This window comes from Pomacea canaliculata, linkage group LG6, assembly GCF_003073045.1.
Source record: "Pomacea canaliculata isolate SZHN2017 linkage group LG6, ASM307304v1, whole genome shotgun sequence".
In the NCBI taxonomy this organism is placed as follows: Eukaryota; Metazoa; Mollusca; class Gastropoda; order Architaenioglossa; family Ampullariidae; genus Pomacea; species Pomacea canaliculata.
Window position 1 is genome coordinate 23,348,083 of NC_037595.1, and position 17,625 is coordinate 23,365,707.

Genomic DNA, 17,625 nt, shown 5'->3' on the forward strand with positions numbered 1-17,625 from the left:
CTTATGGCTATATCACGGGCAAGGCAGCCAGCCCTGTTAAACAGTATGAACTTAGCAAAGGACGTAAATGAGGTTTGGGAAACATGGGGTCCAGTTAACCCCAGAACCTTATTGACGGTATTTATTTTACTTTTGGCTGATGATGTGTGCCCTTGTATAGATACAATCATTGGACTGCAGAACCAGTTTGAACATTCTTTGTTCAGTGCTCAGGTCTTTTAAAAACCTTGCGGTTAAACCTTTCTCTGATTTTCGTAATGGTGGGTTACAGATATATCTTGTAAAGAAAAATGGTTACTCTCTTTTAAAAAATTGTGAACTGTATACAAATACTTGGGTACAGTTTCTCCTATAAGGATGTATTTTCCTACACATGCATTAGAAGGGACATAGCCAAACAAGCAAAGGGGGGAGTGATAAGCATTCTTAAAACTGTCTGCTTGATAAATTTGGTGATACTTCACCTAACCTGTTTTTCCAAACTTTTGATGCACGGTCCAGCCAAAAATTATATTATGGCTCGGATCATGGGGGTCTGTGTTACCAGTAATGATAGCACTTGAAGAAGATGTCACACCTTCGCAATGAACAGGATTTTAATGAGTCACAACAAGGATACTAACTCGTTGAACATATGTTGGGAATGTGATAGAATTCCCTTCGTCTGTTTGACGTGCATCATGCGGTGTTGGATATTGCTCTGGCCTGCTAAGAATGCCACAACTAGACTTCCAGAAAAAAGCCTATTTAATGTTAACCACTACTTCATGAGCACAACAATGAAAAACATTGGCTGGCACTTTATTATGATATTTGTGTATAAATAATTGATGGTTTTGCATGGTGTGGGAAAGTCAAGGACCGGAGAAGATAAACTCTTTTTACAAATCCTGATTGAAACCAGAGACTGATAGACTGTCACCACCAACAGTGCACCGATGGCTATTTCAAAGCAGTTTCAAGAATTTCCCTTATAAACACATGCAAGACTCATATTGTTTTATAGCAACTTTACCTTGTCTGGTTGAAACACAGGAACATAGGAGATACCTTCATAAAATTTAGAATGGTAATAACTGTACTCAAAATGCCATCCAGCAGCGTTATAGCTCAAACTCAAAACCAGAATGCTTGAACTGCCCCTTTTGTCCTGACACAGTTTGAAAACTGAACAGCACTTTCTCCTTGCATGCCCTAAATATATGGACATTCGAAAACTTTTCATCCTAAAAAAAATATTTCTAAGCACCCTTCCCTTTTCCATTTCACCACTTCTTGGATGTCAGATAATTAGAATGCGAACTACACTACAGCCTTGCCTCTTTGGTTATATAATGCATGGGAAAATAAAGAAAATCTGACACATTAGACCAAAGCTCATTACCAGGAAATACCACTATAAGCTATGTTAATTATTGTCGCGTTACCACCCCCGTGGAGCGGCGGAGGATGCGCGCCCGTAACCGCTCGCCCAAGGCCGGCTCGAAAACGCTCCACCCCCCTTCCGCTCGCCGGAGGACGGCTTGCATGACGTTACCGTTCGAACCCCGGGCTGAGCGCAGACCACGCAACGATGACAAAAACAAGTTTACAAAACAACACAAGTTATTAACTAATCAGAACAATTCCCCCCCCCCAAAAAAAAAAAAAAAACAATCTCAACGTCTTTAACACCTCCACTTTAAAATAAGGCAAACAAAATAACCACAAATTTAAAACAGTTTGCCCTGTGCACAGAGGACATGTTACAGTAGGCAGTAGTAACGAAGTGAACTTCGCTTCGTGCCGCATGCGCAGTACTATTACTGAGAAGTTTAGTCCTGCTAGGAAGTTTCATCCCGTGTACAGCGGCAGCCCGCACTTCTAGCCTGGCCCGCGTCGTGCCGCTACAGCGGTTGCCCCCCCCCCCTCTCGCTCCTTGGAAACAACTTGTCCCCCCCCCTCGACCTTCTCTCGTCCGGGTGACCTTGTCACGTGAGTCCCTTTTGCTCGCCGGCCTACCCTAGAGTGCCTCTCGATGGCAGTAGGCCGCACACTGGCGCGCAGGGTCGCGCTCACGCGCTGACGAGGCGATGAAGCGCGGGGTCGACCAACCCATGGCGGACAGTCACACAAAAGAGGACGACGACACGATGATGAGCACAAGACGTTCCAGAGATATAACCGATTATGTAGAACAACGTGGCATTAACGTAAAATTTACGGGAGAAGACGTAGAACACGTAGAAGAAAAACAAATAGAAGCCTGCTGGCGAAGAAAAAAAACAAAACAAGCAATTCATCCAATAAACAAACGGCTCTTCCAACTGCACCGTTTCTAAAAACACATGTTTCTAGCACATTGTATATGCATGTGACCATTAAAACGCCGGTCCTAAAACACAAATCCATTAATAAAAAACGGGTGCGCGCCACATGCGCCGCGACCCGCCAATACAAAGCCATCCTAACCGGATACAAATCTTACACTCCAAAAAAAAAAATCGTGAACATAGTCCTTAACATCATAAAGATAAGCTCATTCGCACTTCCAACCGCAACTAAAGGCCCTATTTAAGACTGATAGTGTGGAACTCAAAGAAACAGACTTGCTCACCCAAATCGGCTTGTGATGAGAGACCAGCGCCGGCCGCTAGGGCCACGGTCCCGCACCGTCCCCAACGTCCGGCGCCGTCCCTTGCTGGATAAAGACTCTCCAGAAAAGACTCAAAAACGCGCCAAGGACCCCACGCGAGCGAAAAATCAAGAAAAAGGCAAAGAAAAGGGGGGGGGAGTCAAAAGAGAGGAGGGGTTTGCTGCCCCCGTCCCGAAAAGATGATACCACAACCGCCGTGTGAGTCAGGGCTCTTGGGCTCGCTGGATAGGGTTATACAAGGACCGGATACACCATCCCTTGCTTCTCCCCATTCGTGCGCACACACCAGCGACGGGCCAGCACAGTACGGGAAGCACAACATGGACAACATGGACAGCATAAAAATGGCCGACACGCGACAAATATTAGTTGGTTATATGTTGTATGGTGTAAATGACTTAATTAAATGCATATCTTTACTTGTACCTGGACATGTGCTTACCCACAATTATATGACTATTGGTATGTATTAAGGTGACCAGACGTCCCGCATTAGGCGGGACAGTCCCGCTTTTGATCTCGTGTCCGCTTGAATATCGGGCGGGACGCCAATGTCCGCTTCTGGCTTTCTGGAAGTCCATTCAAATGTCCGGTTGTCTTTAAAACCTGAATACCGTACGCTGATAAGCCCCCCACCTTTTTTTTCGGCGTTTTTTTGTCGTTGACGACACCATCTTCGGCACGTGTCCCCGCTTTCGCTCCCAAATGTCTGGTCACCTTATATATATGCACTTGATGGTTATGCCCCCCTTGAAATGGCCGAAGGCCTACTCAATAAACTGATTCTGATTCTCTCCCGCCTGCAATCTTTAAGAGTAGCTGGTGAGATGATTCCATACTAATACAACAAGATTTTCAAAACCTGGATAACAAAATGAAAAAGAAAACTGAGGACTTAATGAGCCCTGGTACAGCAAGGGCACACAACAGAATCAAGATTTTAAAAAATAATACTCACCTGCTAAGTTAATATTTTGTTAGGCAAAAGCCAACATAGATAGGCATATTCGTTGTTTGCTCTTTGTCTACTTCATATAAGTATTCTGTCTAAATGTGAAGGCTTAGTGACAAACACAAAAAATGTAATAATGGCTAAAGCTCAAACCAAATGTACTTTTGTTTCTATTACATTTTAAATGAATTAAGAAATAAGAATTAACGTATAAAAACTGATAACATATTTCACCTATTTCTGTACTGGATGCTGTGCGTAAATGCCTAGCTGACCACTGTTTGCTGTTCACATTACTGAATTACTCTCTTCCGCCTGCAGTCACATGAGAATGAGTCTCGACTGATGCAAGACCTTTTCTCCGAAAACAACGCTAATGCTGTGTGAACTGTTTACAATAGAACAGGAAAAACCCTCGCTCTTATCGAAGTACCGGGAGCGCTGGTCAGGTCAGCGGGTACAGCTGACATTGTCTGGTCCCTCCACCCAACACCCCCTCCAACCCCACGCGTGGTCGCGCGAGCGGCGCGCAGCGCGAGACGGACAGCAACTGCGGGTGACTTGGTACCCAAGCTGCCCTGTACAAGATGCGGGCGAAAGGCAGCGCTCGCACCTTTTCTCTCGTACAGAGAATTGGTCCTGCTGGGTATTGCAGTAAGTGAAGAAACTGACTACGGGGTGCCTTTTCGGTGACGTCACACACGACGACATTTGGCACCCAGTCCTGACAAAGATAACTGCAACGCTGAATCTTTCCAGACTCCGCCGCATCTCACTTATATGAAAAAGCCAACATCATAAACCCACAGCCTTGTCTAAAACTGTGGTACCTATCCTCAGTATTACCAATACCACCACACTACACCACACAAATAGAAAGGGCCATCTTCCGTTTTTCTATGGAACGATGGTCACGAACCAATTAAACGGAAGACCCTCTACCTGCACCCCAAACAAGGAGGGATAGGCCTGCTGAACATCCCCTCCAAGACGGAAAGCCACCTTCGCCCAGGTGACAGGACTGTTCGGAAATGACGAACAGGACTGGACACACTACGGCCACCTATGGTTGGGGCTAGACCTGAGGAGGAGGTTCAGCAACTACCCCTTCACCAACAAGCATCCCCACAGCACCGAAGACATACCCCCTTTTTACCAGTCTTGCCGCACAGCTCTCAACAACCTTCTCGCGGCAGACCCCTACTTCAGCCTGAACTCAGACACGAAAACGAAAACTCTATATCAAGCACTTCTAACCAAACGCACTACACCCCCAAGAGTACTCCAAGCCTTCCCACAAATAAATTTCACAAACACTTTCAAACACCTCAGCAACAAATACGTAGACCCAAGCACCTTAGACACGTCTTTCAAAATAGCACACGACATCCTCCCAGTCGCAGACACCCTACACCGCAGAGGTATAACCAAACAAAAGATGTGCGCGTTCTGACACAACGAAAGCGAAACAACAGAACACATCCTCTTCCACTGCACGCACGTACAAGAAACACGCAAGAGATTAGCCACACTTCTCAACAAACTTGCAAACACGACCACTACACTAGCCTGCATACGCTTTAACACCCTCCCACCCGCCCTATCAACAGCATCCCAAACAGCAGCAACCATCGTCCTCACAGAGTACAAACAAGCAATATGGACACTAAGAAACAAAGCATGTCTCCACAGACTCATTGTAGCACCACCCCAGATAGAAGACGCCTTCACCTCGAGGGTCAACGAAAGATTGAAGAAGGACAAAGACACTTTGCCAGAAGAGCACTACCACCAGCTGTGGGATAAGCTAATGTGAAGGCATCAGTGCGAGAGGGGGAAATCCTCCTCTCCGCTCACCACGCACCTCGAAAGAAGAATACGCGAAATCAGCGAATGAACAAAGACTTTTCGTCTCCCAGATATTGAATATGTGAAAAGAACTGTTTTATTGACACTTGTACAAACTTGTAAATATTTTGTTTTTACCTCTGTTTTTTAATGTTTGAATAAACAAACATGGAGAAAAAAAAGTAAGAGTCTGAGTTAGCGAGAAGTACCTTAGTACCGCAAGGCGCTCTGGTCAGCTGGAAATAGCGGCTCGTGACACTCAGCATCCCACCCCACGGAGTTAGGTTTTGGCTAGATAGGTAGGTCGTTGTTCGGTTTGGTAGTTGTTTTGCTTATCTTGTAAATAAATTTATGTCTTTGAACTGTAAGTACTTGTGTGAGCGTTTAGTGTCAGCGAGTGCTAATGTGTAGTACGCATGTCTCTGCCGTGTGAACGCGAGTGAGGTTTGTGTACTGTCCATGTATGTAGTCGTGACAGCAGCAGCAGAGAAAAGAACACACGAGAAGGTCCAGTGGAATTGACACACCGATTGAAAGGACACTTTAGCTAGAAAGTAAAGCAGGGTCTTTTGTTGGACTCCAAGGTCGGCTGGTGTTCGGGTGTGTGTAATGATAGGTAAAAGAACACAACGCGAGGCAGGTAAAAAACTAGACGACGCACCCGACTAGGAGAGCTAGGATTTTCATAGAGTGGAAAATTCTCCTTGGGAACTTCCGTCCTCTTCCCTGGAACAACAAAGAGGAACGGACTGATTTGGCGCTAAGCATAGGGTGTTGACTAGAGGTGTCGGTCATGTTGTTAACGGCTGTTTTGTGTGCGCTGGTGTTTGCGCTACGTGTGTTTATTAGTATCCTTGTGCTTAAGAAGGAAAGCTGGTTTCCTCAGAAAGTGACTAAGAGCAGGAAAGAGAAGCATAGAATTAAGAGTCAAAGGTCCCCCAGGCCTAGTGCACGTAGAAGTAGCAGCAGCAGTAGTGACGAAGGTTCATTCAGCAGTTGTTATAGCCAGTGCTCTAGTTCCAGGAGTAGGAACAGAAGTGTTGCTAACAGCACATTTCTAAATCGTTCTTTCCCAGGTAGTAGAAAGGAAAGAATACCAGAAGTGTTCACAGGCACTAAAGGCGACTTTAAGGATTGACTTCGCCATTTTGAAACAGTCGCTAGATGGAACGATTGGGATTACGCAGAGAAGGGAGTGAACTTAGCCATGTGCCTGCGAGATAATGCCCAACAGGTTCTAGGTGAGCTGAGTGTAGGAGAACTAGAGGACTTTGATGCTATAAAGGCAGCTTTAGAGCGCAGGTTCGACCCTGCAGAAAGAGAAAGTCTAAAGCGTGTTGAGTTCAGGTCTAGGTTCAAAAAGAAAGGTGAGAGTGTCACAGAGTATGGTTTCGTGTTGAATCGTCTTGCTGCTAGTGCGTACCCCAACATGCCATTAGAAGCTAGAGAAACCATAGTTATTGACCAGTTTGTAAGTGGACTTCCTTCCAAGGACTTGAGGAGACATGTTCAGTTTAATCACCCTCGTCCATTCACGATGCTGTGGCCCTGGCTAGCGAATTCGAGTCGTTTGACGAGAAGTACGAGAGTAGGAAGCCTGAGAATGAAGAAGCTGTTAGGAGTATTGGTAAAGACACGTCAGAATACGAACTTCTTAAGGCATTCCAAAACCTTAGTAAGCTAGTGTGTAGCACGTTGGAGCAGTTGTCAGAGAAGGTGGTAGACAAGAAGAATAGAGGAAAGGACAGGAGTGGTCCTGTGACCTGTTATAGGTGTGGCGAGGAGGGTCACATTTCGCGACACCCGGCGACCCGGGCTCACAATGGAAACGCGCGAGGTATTTCGGAAAACTAGGAAGGATTAAGAGTAGAGTCCCGACCTTGCCCCGTGGAGGAGGGACAAGTGTCGGCTTGAAACTTGCAGACACGGACCAGAGGAATGTGCTCGTACCCGCAAGCAAGAAAGAGAAAGGGATAGAGGTCCCTAGATGTCTGGCTGAGGTAGAGGGAGAAGATTTGTTCGTCCCTGTTACAAACGTTAAAGAAGTAGAGGCAGAAGCTAGCGACAGTGCTTGGTCTGCTGATGTTGAGGTAGGGAGGAAAGAGGATGGGTTGTCCAGAAAACCCAGAATGTGTTGCAAAAGAGAAGAGAATATGCAGTGTTGTGAGAAGCGAAGCAGGGTACTGACTCGTGCGCGTGGACAGGGTTTGACTGATCAGGTTACAGCTAGCGACATGCAGAGGAACTCTGACCTAGGGCTGTGTCCTAGGGAGGTGACGGTCGGAAAGGTGGCAGCGAGGTCACGCAAAGCACCCGACTAGGAGAGCTAGGATTTTCATAGATTGTAACATTCTCCTTGGGAACTTCCGTCCTCTTCCCTGGAACAACAAAGAGGAACGGACTGATTTGGCGCTAAGCATAGGGTGTTGGCTCAAGGCGATCGAGTGCGCTCTATCTAGGTCGTGGTGCTGCGCATTACAACTACCCTGATCATCATCGTGCATCTTAATTATGCTCAGGCTTGCTTATTCACAGATCGAAGCATTAATTAAGGCCAAACTCGGTATAGTCTATAGACGTGTATAGGTGGATTGCTGTCTGTCTGCCAAGACCAACGCTCAGCCTCTTGCGAAGTGATCCGCTTTTAGTCTCGGCGAGCCGTAAGAAAGAATGTAACTAAACCGGAAGCTATGTTGTCTAACGTCTCGTTTTAGTAGTTAATCTGAAATGTGAATAAACCGGAAGCTATGTCGTCTAATGCCTCGTCTTAGCAGTTAACTGAAAAAAAAAATCGTCTGCCAGCAGTCCAGGGATATTAGTTCGTGGGTATAGAGTCGTAAGTCCGCAGCAGTTGAAGGGCTAACTTCTACCTCTACCAACTGCTAGCCTGAGCCAGTGAGCGGGTATGGGCTTCTAGCAGCTAGGCATGACCATCGTCTAGAAACTGACCAATCGGATCGAGAGATTGATTGCTGCTTGGTCTCAAACCCATTTGTCACCAGTCCAGTAAGAATTGGCTGTCTTGGGTTCAGATCTCTTTTCAGACATGTTGTTCTTTATCTGCATGTGGCATCTGTTTACAGGGCTGGCTGCTTTACCTTGGTATAGCTTTGGTTGCTGGCTTGATATAATAAAACACCACCACCCCCTCCATCAGACCTTTTCAATGCAGTGCCATCTCTTTAAAATCTTAATATCTTTGCTTTTAAGTTGTCATTTGAAGGTAAATGATAACTGCTCATAGTCTTGTTAAAGATTAACAAAAATGAATGTTTACATTTGATAATGTCTGAGAGAAAATATAGATTTGTGGTCCTAAGAACAAGCAAAGCCGAAAAAGAAAAGGAACAGTACTGGAAATCTTGGGAGCATTGTCAAACCAGTTGTGATAAAATTCACAGTCAGCTCCTATATGTGCACACAGAGCTTTATGCACCCTCCTAGCTTTCTGTGCAGAGGACTGTCAGCCACCACCAGAGATATGCTCCATTTCACTGTGCAGACATTTGGAATGTAAGGCTCACACTCGTTAAGTATACTGTGTAGCTCTGCCACACATGCTTTGATATAATAGGCTTATTACTTGCATGTAAGCTATTTGTTCACTTTAATTTAAAATTATTCTGTTGGTCTTTTTTTTTACAGGGCCATTGCCTTGTACCATACACACCTTTCATGCCAACATTGGTACGAGAGGACTACATAGAGTTTAACTGCCCCAAAAGGATGAGAACTCTGAGCGTTGTAGGAATGCAAGGTTTTGTTGATTTACACTTTTATTACATTATTGTTTAGACTTAACAAAACACAGTTGTTTGAGGTAACAGGAGTTGTCAACATCATTGAGTTTTGTAGCTAAAATGTCCTAAAACAAGTATTTTGTGCACTTAATAAATCAGTAAATAATTTGTTCTGGTATATAGGTAGACCACAGATGTTCACATTTGAATTCTGTGCCTGTGAGGGAGAACCAGTGACACGTACTCCTCCGTCATCGCCTGTGGGCAACATCCACGGTCACTCCTACAGCTGCATTCACACTAGACTTGATGACTTGGCTTCGAGCCCTGGTACTGGAGTGCAAAGTGTCAGTTAAGGGATTTGTGGATGCACCTGCCTCCAAGATGGATAAAATAGATTGTTTAAATACAAGCCACGTAAGTTTGTGGTCATTGTTTTTAAATGTTGTGCTCATTATTTAATTCATAAAACATGAGAATCCTTGAATTTTATTAAAAAAATTAATTGTAGTTAATGTAAATAGTTTTCACCATTTTGTTTCAGGTACAGAGTTTATATAGATCTCTCATTATTGATTATTTAGTATGTTCATCTCCAGCACATTAATAAGGAGCTGGACAATGGAACAGCATGCCCAGCCTGTGATGTAAGAAAACTTTGATTTTTACTTTTGAATAACTGTTGAAAAACCTATCACATTAATTAATTTTAAATAATTTTATTGAATTTCTATTTGTATTTGTTAGTATTTATGTGGAAATTCTGCACATGATTTGAACCTTGAAATAACATATATTTTCTGTAAAAACATTTTATTTGCAGTCAACCCAGCAGATTCTATCATTTGATGCGAACTTTGGCTTGGTGCGAAAAAATCATCAGGGAAAAGCTTGGGAGAACCTTTTCACAAAGGGCACTTCTTTATTGACTGGGCTGAGGATGATAACTTTCAAAAGAAAGGAGAAGGTGTAAGAGCACTCAAATTTGTAAGCTGATTGGTGAACAGAAGTGTCGTGTTGTTTATGACAGGCACTGTACTAGACGCTGACCAACTGAGCACTTGCATATACAAACTTGATATTCAAACACTCGTACATATTCAAATAGAATGTTTCAATTGTGTGCATGTTCATTTGCTGGACTGCAACAACTTCCAAGCTGCGGATAACACAAGGTCCAAATCACGAACCGAGAAGCTGGATGAAACACCAGTTTTTGGCTGTGCATGCCGACATGAATTCCCTCGGCTGTTATTCAGTCTGAAACATGGCGAAAGGTATTTATTTAGTAGGTTTTAAAGGAACTTAGCAATGTAGATTTTTGAGGTAAATTGAATATTCCAAAATTTTCAAAGGTAATGTGCTTAATATTACTTTGATTTTCAAAACTTTTTTGTTTGTGCACAGGCTTGGGTATGCAGTCCTTTTGTTAAAATCTGATGGAGGGAAATAGTCAACGGTTGACTGTCATGTATGATATTGCTTGTGTACTTAAAGCACATTTAAAGCTTTGTGTATTTTCTGTGTATTAAGATGTTACTTGCAGTTGTCATGTGTAATGTGCAGCTTTTTTTTTTTGTTTTTTTATATATTGGCTTATAATCTTTGTTCATGGTCATATTGTAATGCTTCTTGCTTTTTGTTGTTATGCAGATAAACAGCAATATTGACTTTGCATGAATGCAGTTTGCACTGCCAATTTTTCACAGCTATGGACACAAAATGTCATGTCAGCACTCAAAATTGGTATAGAGTTAGGGTCAGTAAGTCATGAATATGAGCTATAAGAGTTGAAACAGACAGAATAATAGAAACAAATACAGATTATATTTATATTCCAATAATAGATGAAATAAAATAGTAATTGCTTGGCCCTTTGTTGTTTATATTATAAATTTATTTTTTTTAAATCATGCCTTGGGACATCATTTTATGAACTAATTATCAATGTTAGTCTTTACTGCAAACTTACTAGAAGAAAATAAAAGAGATGCTAGTTTGAAGTAGGAGACAAATACCTGGAAGCAGGATTATTTTTTCCTCTAACTGAATGACACATTCACTACATACATTATTATTGCTATAGTTGATGTATGGTCCAAGAAAACCCAAAGCCATTGGTCTGACTGATGGAGAGACCATGGAGAGACTATGGTCTTATTTGCAAAAGTTCTCTCCATCACCAAGCAAATGATTGCTGAACGCCGAGAGGGTCTTTGAACTGATGCTTTGCTACATTATGCTTCAAAGCTGCGGAAGAAACTAGATGTGTACTTTAAGTGTTCTTAAAAGACTCTAAGTTGTTTGTTGATTTACTCTTTTTTATGCAAAATTTATTGCAGTATATTATTTTTCATATGAACTGTTGGATGGCTTGTCTTTGTTTTCATAGGTAAGCACATTCAGCACAAGATGAAGGAAGCAAAAATAGCAGAGGAACACAGTAGACAGCAATTGTAGAAGCTTATGCCACCCTGAAAGGTATGTCAAACCAAAGACCATGCATGCGATAGTGGATGGTTTTATTATTGTTTGCATATGTACCATGCTTTATTCATTGGTTGTCTATAAGTTACTCTCACTTTGTCTGTAGAAAATTGGACTTACCTGAAAAAGTCAAATGTTTTGTTGTATTGTGCTCTTGTTTCTTTAGAGCCCATTAACTTGGCAACCATTGAGGGCTGGCAGTTGGAGGAAAGAAATGCCTGCAAGGTAGCAGATGGTAAGTAATCACTGTGAGATGACACCCAAACTGTGATATTTAGAATTATTGATTTCAGACTTCCCCTCATTCTTCCTTTCTCATTTTGTGTATTTTATTTGATTTCAGGGTTAATGACTGCTAGAGAGAAATATGAGCTAACCCTGTATGACCTGTACAGCAAACAGTAAGTAGTTGATCATGTAACTGTTTCTGCATAACATACCCAGCAATCAAAAAGCCATCTTAAAAGAATTTAAAGGCCAGGTGTACATTGCCTCTTTGAAATGCAAGGTTGTGCTCTAATTTGCAGGTCTTCAGATGCTGAATTAAGCCAACAAGAAGAGAATACCAACCCTGAACTTTTCAGGTGACATTGCTTTTCAGTTTACAGCTTTATGAAGTTATGAGTGCTAACACTGCTAGGTTTTGCTTCTCCATAGACCAGTGAGTGTCAGAGAATTGCTATGTCTGGCTACTGTTGTAACATGTTGACTAGTGATTGTAAACCTAGACTCAGAAACTAGTAATGTTTAATAGATATTAACAAATGCATTATGCTTTATACAATGCTACTGTTGTTTGTCAAAAGGCTTTCTGAAAGGGTTCGAAGGTTTTAACAAGTAGGCCATGAGGCGTTTGCAAGCGACAGTGCAGAATATAAAGAGGTACTGTCCAATGCCATCAATAGCCACCACAGAGCTCACATCAACAAGGTGAGGGCAGCTGCAGCAGAAAAAAGGAGCAGCTTAATTCAGTTGCATGAAGCGCATACGTACAATTGATAGTGTAGAAGTTGAGAAGAGGGAAAAACAATTTCTTTTAACTGTGACTTGACTAGATGGTTATGATGACCACTCTCATTATTTTTTTTATCTCTAGCATGAGCAAGTTGAATATCTTATGGTTAATTTTATCATTTATTTTCAGGTGGACAGGAGGTGGCCAAGAAGATAAGCAAGACCGTTGCTCAGCTTAACAAGCAAATGAAAGTCCTGATCACCAGTTACAACAGCTATGGTGACGTCACATCCAACTTGCCATCTGCCCTCAGTTTTGCAGGTGTTTCCTCTGAGAAGTGTCAGGTTTTTTCAGCATTACCAGACTTTCCTGACATTAAGAGAAAAATTATGCGCATAAAGGATATGGCTGCAGGCTGCACAGAAGAAACACACCTTTTGAAAGTAGAAGCAGCTACTGCAAGGCAATTTTATGTAGAAAAAATTGCACTGTGCCAGCAACTGATAGCTGATCAGGTCACAGAAACCAACATTGACTCTGCATGCAGCCGGTACAGCATAGGCAGGCGCGCGCTGTTGCATCAGCAAGTATTTACATATGAACAGCATCTGGCTGAGCTCCAGTTTCCTAGCTCTTCAGCATCCATCCAACTAAACATATCTTGTCCTTTAATGGACAAAGAACTGATGGAAATCAGCAATCTGGAAAGAGATGAACTTGTGTCAAGGGTGGAGGATGGACTTGACAAAGATGAGTCAGAGGACGAGGAAAGTGAAAAGAAATGGGATAGTGATAGCTGATATACTTGCATCATGCATTTTTAAAAAATTAATATTGTTTCTATGTTACATGCTGGGCTGAGGATTTGTTTTCTTTTTCTGTATTTTTTTTTGGGGGGGGGGGGGCCTCTGTGATCTGCATAGATTTCAATGTAAGGACACTGTGTAAGTATTGCATTTGGTCTGTGTGTGGGCTATGTTGGTACTTGAAAATTTTATGATATGTAAAGATAGTTACATGGCAATAAAGTCCTAGCTGTGTGCCCTCTTTAAATCCTCTTGGACATGCTTTTTTCTTAGCATTTATTTACAGTACACCACATGACAATTTTATATAGCAATTTAAGTGAGTGAAGACCACACATAAACAAATGCATAAAAATATCAATCAGTTTTTAAAAAAGAAAAAGATATTATTTTTCAAAATACTGAAAGTGAAAATTAATGTAGAATTGAGTATCAGAGACAATGGAAGTAATTGGCACACAGTTACTATGTCTTGTTTTGTATCATGGTTATTGGGGGATTAGGTTACAGACACCGTAGATGAACTAGTTTTGATAAAATAGACATGCTTAACCTAAATGATGTAAACACTTAACATCACTCAGAATATGTATCAGTTTCATCCTGCCAGGCAATGCTATTATGGTGAATTCGATGTTTCCACTAGTAACATGTACATTTTTGTTTGATAATGAATTTTATGAAGCCATTTTCTAGTTTTTGCTTTTTTTGCAAGTGGGATATGTGTGCATGTTGGTGCGGGTTTTAGATGATAAAACTGATATAATTGCAGTTACTTGTGTATGGCATCTAAGAATATAATAATGCTGCCTGTCCTTGCACATTACTTACACTTGCACACTGTGGACATTTTCTTCAGTTTGACCAGTTGGGAAAGTGCAGTGTGAATACATGCAAACTACTCATTTGTAGGAACAACAATGGTTTTAACAGTCAGCAGTTACATTGTCGGGGGGAGAACAACAATGGTTTTAACAGTCAACACTTTCATTGTGGGGGGAGAACCTTTGTTCCTCCAAGGGAACAAAGGGCCTCCAAGGGCCATTCTGCTTTTTACAACATCATTAACAGTCCACAAAAAATTATTGACCTAACAATTAACCTGCTTTGCTTGGTGAAGCTGTAATGTTTCTGCAACATGTACAAGCTCCCCATGCCTGGCATTTCTGTCCTCTGAGTCTACCTTTTCATAATAGGGTACACAAAAAATATTATCTGCTGCTATGAAGAGCATAGGAAAGCACCTGTATAGAGTGTGTTAAATTTGATTCTAATTTATTTGTTCCTAGAGGAGACAGAATTTAGTAACAAAGCCCCTTTTTTCCTAATCCACTATTTTCTGTCTGTTGTTGGGCGGTTCACAACACAGGCTTAATATGGACTACAGGGTGGTGAGCGATGGTTAATTGCCATCAGTAATTATGACTAGTGGTAGTGCATGAGAGAGATAATTAGTGTCTAAGACTTACCATATAAATACATGTGCAATACGTTTGTATCGCACCATGCAAAGCATTTACTCGACTAAAGAAAAAGAGGGAGATAGACACCAAAATAGGTTCTAAAGAGACACTATAAGTACTTCAACACAGAGATAAGAAGTACCATTAAGTCAGACACACATGGGGAAGGCGAGGGGAAAAATTTATATGAAGCGATGCTTATTTCTTGGAATTCATCCGTAAGCATGTGACTTTCATACCCGGGGTTCATACGCACTCCACCGGTAGAATTTTAATTTGCGCTACAATTTTTGAATACATTTGAAAATGCATTTCATCTCATCCATGATGAGTCCATCACCAAAAGAGTAACAGTCAAGAAATTTCAAAATGTTGAGATAAACGGTGATGAAATAAATGTTCCTCAAAGTAGTTATAAAAAAGAAACATAAATTTTATTAATTGCAATTGTATTATTCAAATTTGCTGTTTACTCACTGCAAGTCTATCATCATATGCAAATAAATATCAACAAATGCTGACACACATAGGCCTATTATATGTCACACTCATATCATGCCTTTATTAAATATTTTAAAACTTTATTTAATTATAATACTTGTGTGTATTGTCATTTTAGTAAATTTTACACTGACTTAAACTGGAACAGGTTTCGAACGATGTAAAGACCTACCACACACTCAACACATACAAAGTGTGCCATTGTTTCCACAAGATTTTTAAGTTCAAAGTTTTTTAAAACTTGCAAAAGAAGAAAATAATAGTCTGACAGCCAAATTATATCTGTCATCATTTTTCGTGAACATTCGGACATTTGCAGTCAGAAGGGACAAGAGGTCATGTCTGACTACTCAAGCCTTTCGGTCATGTTGACTGTGGCCTTGTTTGTGTCCTTTTGATTCCGTTGCCACATGTTGCTGCCATTACCAGTTTCCTGTTTATTTCCAATCAGATACTTAATACAAATGTTAAGTCTGTAAAGATAGCTTTGTCATTTCTGTACATCCAGTGTAAGATGCACAGAACACTGCGTGTGCAAGAAAGATACAGAGAGAGAGAGAATTTATCTGCTATGACTGTAGGGCATGGCCTGTGTCAGGAAGTGTTGGCAGAAAGAATGAAAAGTTCTTTGATGCTTACTTAGTTGTGTCATGATTTGGTCAAGTGGTGAATGTACGATCACCTGTGTATAATCTTAATTCTAACCAAATATTTAACTAATTATTCAACAAGTCTAATTATCAAATATTCTAAGAGAATTTTTTTTTTTACTTTGATTTTCAACAGTAGATTAGTCACGTTTATAGTTTAACACAAGATCACTTATATAACATTCACACTTGGTACTGTTTTTAACAGCTGTTTTAATTACAGTGACTGGAGCCTAATGTTCCACTAATCCAAGAAAAAATAAATACATAAATTTGAGGACTCCACAAGGGCACAGACGTTGAAAGAAATCAGCGCTGCCTTTTACAAAAATCCGAGATACACAACAAATATGAATACAACCCTTTTCTACAAAGACGCAGCCCCAACATGCAGTGTCTATCTGGGAGGTGAAGCTCTGGCCGGCGACAGTTAATTATATTGTTTTCCTCTTTTCTCTTCCAGCTTAAAAAAAAAACTACCCACTTATTCAACAGGGGCGGCTTGGCTTCTGTGTAAGAAAAGTTCGTGACTCATAGTAGATCTTATAAAGGAGAGACTCTTTATTTCTGATAGCAAAGTACCCAAATCCTCCTCCTGTTTATCGTTATAAACTTAATTATAGGAAGAATTAATGCAGGCCAAGTTTCTGCCTGAGAACTGGTCAAAGGGAAATAACCTCATTTATGTCACTATGTATGAAGGATGCTCCGACTTCCTTCCCTTTTGTAAAATCATTTTATCGTAAACTTGATGTTACCCACCCACCCCCTTCCGCACACACACACACACACTCGCGCGCGCGCGCACGTGCTCACGCATACACACAGACCTATGTATACGATCACAAAAAGCAGAATTCAGATAAGCCATATCAACCGATGCAATACCTGGAATAACTTTAAAGCAACAAGATATGAATCCATTTTCTACGTAACAAACAACAGGAATAGGTAGTCCGCTATTATAGGAAGAATTAATGAAGGCCAACTTTCTGCCTGAGAACTGGTCAAAGGGAAATAACCTCATTTATGTCACTATATATGAAGGCTGCTCAGACTTCCTTCCCTTTTCATCATAAAGTTGACACAGTCGGACCTCGATAAGTCGACCTTCCCTAAGTCGAAAACCTCCCTACATCGAATTAATTGTTAGTTCCCAGCCAAATACCTGCGCCTATTACGCCATTTTCCCTAACTCGAAAACTCCGTAAGTCGAATGTTTTATCGGGTCCCTTTCAGTTCGACTTATCGAGGTCCGACTGTATTTGTTACCCCCTTCCTCTTTCCGGGCTTGCGCGCGCACGCTCGCGCTTGTTCACGCATACACACAGACATGTATACGATCACAAAAAAGCAGCACTCAGATAAGCAAAGTACCCAAATCAACTCCTGTTTATCGTTATAAACTTAATTATAGGAAGAATTAATGTAGGCCAAGTTTTTGCCTGAGAACTGGTCAAAGGGAAATAACCTCATTTATGTCACTATGTATGAAGGATGCTCCGACTTCCTTCCCTTTTGTAAAATCATTTCATCGTAAACTTGATATTTGTTACCCACCAACCCAACCCCCTTCCGCACACACACA

The 17,625-nt window shown here is 41.5% G+C and overlaps 1 protein-coding gene and 2 long non-coding RNA genes across 3 annotated transcripts in view; 1 reads left to right on the forward strand and 2 right to left on the reverse strand.

The window, feature by feature from the left end:
• The window catches only part of LOC112566557, a 39,169-nt gene that overhangs the window by 8,372 nt on the left and 13,172 nt on the right, over positions 1 to 17,625 (reverse strand). The gene's annotated exons all lie outside the window — the stretch shown is intronic.
• LOC112566558 lies at positions 9,970 to 11,911 on the reverse strand. Its single transcript, XR_003099635.1, has 2 exons — positions 11,783 to 11,911; positions 9,970 to 10,435 (listed from the first exon to the last, which is right to left on the reverse strand). It is a non-coding gene; the product is annotated as an uncharacterized LOC112566558 (long non-coding RNA).
• LOC112566559 lies at positions 10,331 to 14,111 on the forward strand. The gene is made up of 7 exons (XR_003099636.1): positions 10,331 to 10,452; positions 11,568 to 11,656; positions 11,829 to 11,897; positions 12,006 to 12,063; positions 12,190 to 12,246; positions 12,469 to 12,592; positions 12,807 to 14,111. It is a non-coding gene; the product is annotated as an uncharacterized LOC112566559 (long non-coding RNA).